A 7,298-nucleotide genomic window follows, 5' to 3' on the forward strand; every position below is an offset into this window, starting at 1 on the left:
TTCTGTGACTATTTACAAAATGAGACAGTAGCTTATTAAGGCGGAGAGACTCGACAGCAGACGTCTTCTAGGCCAACATGGAAATAGATCAGTCCGACAAATCCTTCTCCTCGCAAACGCAAGACGGAAAATTTGGCTGGAGGAAGCAATAAACTGATAACAAAAAACAGCACCCCCCCAGCACCATTCATTTACTACAGCGACAATTCATTATGAAAGATGAATAGCGGCGCGCCCAGTCAGCTCACACACTGACATCAACATTTCACATCATTATGCAAAGAAAGTTAGCTCGCAACACTCAAGCTCCTCCAAATCAATCCACAGCAAACTTTGATTTCCGAGTGTTGACTATCAATATAATTATGTTAGCACAGGCAGAAAAAATTCTGAGTGTTTCTCCGGCAGCGTACAGTATCTGCATACGTCTTTTCCTTGCGGTGGCTGTCTGTGGAGGCAACGTGAGATCAATCGTTTAGCTCAATCGATGGCGTGTGAAGCAGGTTGGAGGTTTTAACGAGTAAAACTCTGTGAGGATTAATCCGCGAGAATATTGTAAATCATTATAAGGTGCCGTGTGTAAAAGTTCAGCTGAAAGCAAACAGGGGGAAAGCTGTCTTAATGATTGCTCCTCAGACTGTAAACTTCTCACTTTCTAGCATTTATATGGCTGCATATCACTGAGTGGCCAAGAACATACAGAGAGGAAGCTTCTATAAATCACCGGAGAACACAAATAGGCCTCTTCTGCTGGTGGCCTTGTACACACAGACACAAAGGTTGCTCTTAAATTAAAGGCACACATTCCTCCCTCACTATTTACTCTGGGCTCTTTTTTCTTCTGGTATTCTGCTGCAACTCTGTCTCTGTGAATATCTGTAAATGGAAATACATGTTTCACTGCACGATTCTTCCACTACTGAACAGGTAAGCTAGTTAAAATTTGAAAAGCAACCCCCCTCATGTGTCATCCAGTCACATGCTCAGCCACCTCTGTCAGTGCATATTTATGGGCAGGGTGACAGCGTGACACCTGCCTGTTTTAATGACAGGAAGTCTGTGCTTGATCTGTAAAGAATTATGTGCAATATGGTACAATTTTGCTCTCAAAGCAGCCCTGTGTCCATCCGTTTGTGCGCCTCTACAGAATACGCTCAGACTCAACATTCAATTACCAGTTGCCTCAGAGAGAGATTTTTGGCTTAATGCCCCTGTCGGTCTTAATCTGAGAGATTCTACTTTAGCGCCAAAGTCAGCCTCAAATCCCTCAATGAAACTTTTTGATTTTCTCCTCTTTAGCTTTTCTCTCATCTTCTCATCTCTCCCACTTTTCCCTCTTCTCCTTGCAGCGGCTCTTCTCTGTCTGAAGTGAAACTTTGTCAGTTTGCTCATTATCATAAATTAATGGGCTGAAGATGTTGAGCGGATCCCGGCAAAACTCGACCCTCGAAATACCACCTAAACCAAGATGGGGTGATCTTCTTGTTTTTCTTCTTCTTCTCGTTTCTTCTTTAGCTTATGACTTTACTTCCTCATGTCATTGTGTCATCATGCCAACTGTAATTTGCCCCCTAAAAATAGCAATTATGATCAATTACAGGGTTTCTTAAGCTGAACACTTGGTACCACTCTGCCCTCTAAACCTCATCCACCGATCCTCCTGAAGTCAGCAACAGAAAACTACTTTACGTTGCATTAACTTAATGTTCTGCGCAGAGCTTTTCTCGTCCTTTTTGCTCTTTTTTTCCCCACTTCCTCCCACCACATCCACCCTTCTTCAGCCATCACACCTTCAAATGAAGCCGCCTCCTTCCCACCACTAAACTGTAAGAACAAGGAGCCCTCTCAGGCATGTAGTGCCTCCTGTTAGCCTCAGTCTAAAAAGCCTATAGCTGGTCACTCTGACGGACAAGCAAACAGACACGAACGCAGAAAATTAGACTTACATGCCATATACAGCCTCGACTGGCATCTCAGCAGTGAAGTAGAGAAAAAAAAGTAGAATCAGACAAGGTTTTGAGCTCTTTCCGTTTTTGTTGCTCAGATGACTGATGCAAGGAGAGAAATCTCTCTTTTCATAGGAGGAGACAGTGTGCCTTTCAGGCCTGGACACGGTTGGGTTCACCAGTCTCCCAGGATAGATGAGGACACTGCTGAACAGTGGCCCTGTTGTGGCCCTATAAACAGTCTGAGGCTTTGGCACTTGTGCCTAACACTGGCAAGTGGCAATGAGAATTACAGCAGTGATTCACTGACTTTTTTTTTTCCTACCGTGAAGCTTTGCAACAAAACAAACCTTCCTGCCACTGCAGTTGGGGGTTTTCACATGAAGTTACATTTAAAATACTGCAAATAGCACCTATGCCAGCATGCCCTCGGGCCACTATGATAGCATTTTAAATGTTATTTGTTTTCTTGGAGGGTATTTGGCTCATTATCGCAGCCTCCACTGATCCCATAAGGCTGCCTTTGACTCATGTGCCTTTTTTGAGGGTGAGGCTTGAGGGTGCGATGTATAATTATGAAATCAGTGGGACTATTTTTTTTTTTCACTCTTCCAGCCTGAGAGCAGAGCTGGGAGCTTGGCGAGCAGTACTCTGTCCACACATCAGTGTAAGAGATCTGATCCTCCACAGGAGCGAATGCCAATACACCCCTGAGGAATATAGATTAGAAATGTTTGTTGTTAAGGCAGATAAAGAGTGGCAGTGTGGGTGAAGGAGGGGTAGGTGAGGGGGGTGGGGGGGGGGGGGGGGTGGAGGAGACAGGCAATGAGAAAGGAGGAGGAGGAGATGAGTCTGATTGTGCTCATGTATAAACTGACAAGGCATGAAAAGCAATATTGTGTATGCTCTCCTGAAAGTGCCAGCAGATACAGTTCGGGAGTTTGTGTGCATGTATGCAGGGGTGAGACTGTGTGTATGCGTTTGTGCGTGAGAGTTTCACATTGTACTGTGGTCAAGCAACAAAGAAATTCACTGATGTCACAGTCACGGCAGATGCAAATAGCTATTCGGGTCAAACACGGTGCTGAGGGTGAACATCCACAGGTAGCGTGGGGTTTTTCTTTTACTTTATACTCGCACAAATTCGACAAATTAAGCTGAATTGCAAGAACTCACCGCGGTTTAGGACGACAGAGAAAGTTTAACTCAGTGTGTCCCATGCTCTCGCCGAATCCCGGTGGCTCTCAGCTGCCCAGATTGTGGAGAAACTCATTTCACAGTTTGTCAGGGTTCAACTGCAACTCCACGGAGGGAAAAAAAACACAGCACTCAAAAAAAAAGAAAGAAAAAAAAGAAAAACACTCCGAGAAAAAAAGAGGTAAAGCTGCTCCGGACAAATCCGACGGTCGGTTCTACACCAGTGAGAAACTTTGAGAAAAGCAGTCGGGGGTGCGCTTGGGGTTGACAACCGGCTTATCCCACAGTTAATTCAACGTTCCTGGAAGCAGAGGCTCTGACCTTTCTGGGGATAATGACTTTACAAAATGAAATCATCCAGCAGGAGATGTAGTCAATCGGAGAAACGAGCAGAGGGAGGAGGAGGAGAAAGACTCCAGGAGCGCAGAGGAGCTAACGTTCAGGAGATTAAAAGCTGTCTTAGCGCAGTTACCAGAAAGCGGCGGGGTCCAGCCTCGGACAGATGCGACGGAATGCGGCTACCTGCCACCCCACGAAGATTGTTAAATATCCCGTTGTGAATTCCGCCCCGGCACCGTTTTTCTTTTTTCTTTTCTTTTTTCTTTTTTGTTCCACCTACTTGACCCGCCTACTCCGCAGCGCTGTGTGGAGGAGCGCAGATCCTGTGGAAACTGAAGGTATAGGCGCTCAGCAGATAACAGGCATGGGCGCTTCGGCTCTCCCCTGTGCCCCTCTCTCACTTAGTCACATGTTTAAGACACAAGTAGCCCTCTGTAATAGCTGCCAAAGGAGGGTAGACTAAGGTAGCCGACGTGGCGAGAATAATAATGCGTGACTTTATCCCCCCCGCTCACTTCAGATGAAAAGCCCTTTTCGCAAAATGCTCGAAATGGCATTCCTGCCATTAACTTTATGCCCCAATATACTTGTTTTAATGCTGCAGTTATTTCTAAAGACACGAGCATCGGAAGTCATTGAATATCCCTCATAACTGCTTGGCTGCAAACTCCAGGAAAAAAGCCCCTCTAGAGAGGACGTCAGTGTTTAAGTCCTTATGTGTCTGAGCTGTCACATTAGTTAGAGGAGGAGAAGGTGTTGAGCATAATGCCTAATCCTCTTTGGTTTTGTCTTGTGGAGCATGCCTATGCATGAACCATGAGTCATTAAATGGCACTGCAAAGGCGGCTCTGCTTCAAAATAAAATAAAATAAAAATAAAAATCACCATGCAGCAGAGATACAGCAACTGAGTGAATGAATAGATGCTGGCATTTTCATAATGACTGTGACAGCACACATTATAGCAACAGGGATCAGCGCTGTTCAACTGTATGCTGCCTGGGCACCTGATTTCATTTCAGATTGCATTGATCAAAAGCGGCGCCAGAGCGTGCAGGATGTGAATTGGTCAGGGAGGCGGATTCCGTTTCCTTTTTATTGGCTCTTACTACTTTGCAGAAATAATTAACATGCAGGCTGGTGGGAAAGCGTGCGCACTGTGCCCGAATTACATCTGAAATGCAATTTGAATCCTCTCAGAGAGCAGCCCATAATTCCTAAAACATCAAGAACAAAAAAAAAGTGAATGCTAAATACTTCACTGCAGAGATGCACTGATAAACGCTGACGATGAGACTGCAACATATACAATTCTGTGTGTGTCTGTGTGTGTGTTTGTGTGTGTGTTGGGGGAGCGGGGGTGCCCGGGCCGTTCCTCATCTCATAATTCTGTCGGCACCAGAATCTACCCAGAAACAGCAGAAATTAATCCGTGGGAGCAATGGGGCTGTGGAATTCTGTGGGCACAGTAGCCTCGGTGTGGTGCTAATTAACCCAGTTTCCCCGTGCGTTCCAGCCTCCTTTTAGTATGCCGTACCGTACTGGAGCTGTCCGTGGTTCTGAAGTTGATTTATGTCGCGTCCCAGCAGAGATTTGTGGCAGATTCAGCGTGACACAGACTCTGATTTTTTTTATATCCCCAACTGTCAATTCCGATCAGACCGGTGCTGCAAAATGTGACAACTTGTTAGAAAAATGCGTCTAATGTAAGCATTTCCTTAAGTGCGTGCATCCATCTGTATGCTGCAAGTACAAAGATGACAGCGTCGTCCCACTATCCCAACTCATTTGTCATTCATATTAAAGGCCTCTGGCTCCGTAGTTGTTACTGGTGATAAGCCTGTGGGTGGGGTGCTGACCTTGGGCAGAATAACCACGATCTTTTGAGCTCCTGGGATCCTGGAAGTTTAACTTTCTGATCGGCTGAAAAAACTGTCAATGCTTGGTTGGGTAAACAAGTAGTTCCCGAAGGAAGGCACACACAGTTTGCACTTTGAGTCAATTATTACATTATACAGCCACACCAAACAAACAAACAAACAAACAAAAAACAATGGATGCAATATATTTACTGCCCACAACTGTTAGTATTTATTTACCAACCAAGACTCTGATAATCCTGATTTGTCTTCTGACAGAGTCCATCTGGTCAAACTAAAACACAAAGTAAAGGAAAAAGAAAAGGAAATCTTTGTAAAAGCTGGCAGTTTAACGTTGTATGGCCTTCAGCTTAACTCAAAAGAATGAAAAAGAATGCAAGAAACAGTAGGGTTATGTGTTAGACTATGTGAAAAGGTTGGACAAGGTAATGAAGGGAAAATTATAAAGAAATATTTACAAATATGCAGATGATGCTGTTTAACTAACAAGACAGTTAAAAGAAAGGCCAGTGGCAGCTCACTTGGCAGAGAAGCCAGTGTGCATATGTGAAGGTTGTGCCTATTGTGTAAAATGTTTGAAAACCACTGGGATAGACAGTATATAAAAGTCTTAAATGTTTTGTTGCGTACTGAAGTCAGTATTGTTGCATACACCTCACTCACTCATTTCTAGACTTAAAGACTCAGCCAGAGGCAATCTTCAATTTTATACTACCCATTTTATGGGAGATAGCTGTAATTCAGTAGTGCAGCAGAGGGCGCTCGCAAGGTTGTCCTCAATGAAAAGGTAAAGCTAAATGGCTAAAATAATTGCAAATGAATTTCCCTCATCATTTTTAGTGTTCGCAGAAACTGTATCAACATGTCCAAAATAAAGCAGTGGGCTACATGCTCTACTTGGAGGATAGAAACAAAGTATCGATCCTATCGCACTAGCATCGATCCAATGCCAATACCAGCGTTGGTATCAATAGTATCAGTATTTAGATTGATGCATTCATCTCTAATGCGTGCCGACTGATCAACTGAAGATTTAAGACCGAGCACACTCCCTTGGTGGCATCTGTTTTCAAATAATCACACACTGGACGCATATATAAACCACCGTGACAACGTGCATGTGCGTATGAGAAGCAGATGATTGCAGTGGTCAAAGGTGACTGCTACCAGGAGGCTGATGCTCAAAATTCTCTGCTTCTGCTCACTCACCAGTGCTGAAACACAAACCACGTCCACATTTCACTGGATAAGTCATTTCGTATCTGTAGGTGTTAAATACAAAACATATTCACTGATTTTTGGATGTTTAAACACTCTCACTAGAAACATGTTTCTTCCTGCAAATGGCTCCTACTGGAAACAAAGCCCCTTCCTTTTCACTGTTCCTGGCTATGACCCACCAAGTACTATAATTCTATTAATTTCGCTATCAAGCATTAATGACTTCCATTAGCATATTAATGAGCGATGTTCATGAAATGGATCTCCATCATGGCTGGTGGAACTGGAACAACCCAGTGGATTTGCTGCTCCAGTGTCTGTGATGAGCAAGACTGTGTAACTAATTTACACCTTAAGCACAATCTCATTAGAGGACCTGGAGGTGTCTGGAGAGCGTCACATTTCATCCGAGCTCCACGGCTGTCTGGATGATGTCCCTCTAGCAGGAAGAGGAGTGTGATATTTGGCCTTTTTCGCTGTCATTCTTCATCTTCTAATGCCAGCGATCGCTTCAGAAAAGGGGTTCACATCCATGTCAGTGCTTAGTCATTCCTGAATCAGAGATGTAACCTTTAAATTTGCGTGAACGCTTGTTTGATTTTACATCTTTTGTCAATAGGGACTTCAATACACAACAGGAAGGGTTGTTTTTTCTTTCTTTTTGTTTTAGTGGATCTTAGTGTAGCAGACACGCTGACTGTCAGGCTCCTGTCAGG

At 44.1% G+C, this 7,298-nt stretch overlaps 1 protein-coding gene across 2 annotated transcripts in view; it reads right to left on the minus strand.

The window, feature by feature from the left end:
- Nucleotides 1–4,134, minus strand: part of LOC146369807 (BMP/retinoic acid-inducible neural-specific protein 3-like) — a 56,368-nt gene extending 52,234 nt beyond the window's left edge. Inside the window, exon 1 of one of the 2 annotated variants that reach the window (XM_084909802.1) lies at nt 3,123–4,134. The gene's annotated coding sequence lies outside the window, so the exon portion shown is untranslated. Of the gene's footprint in view, nt 1–1,946; nt 2,613–3,122 lie in introns of those variants that run through there. The other variant, XM_084909803.1, reaches the window with a different exon arrangement.
- Nucleotides 4,135–7,298: the final 3,164 nt, after the last annotated feature.

This window comes from Perissodus microlepis, chromosome 17 (genome assembly GCF_051167445.1).
Source record: "Perissodus microlepis isolate ML-2025 ecotype Zambia chromosome 17, ASM5116744v1, whole genome shotgun sequence".
Classification (NCBI taxonomy): Eukaryota; Metazoa; Chordata; class Actinopteri; order Cichliformes; family Cichlidae; genus Perissodus; species Perissodus microlepis.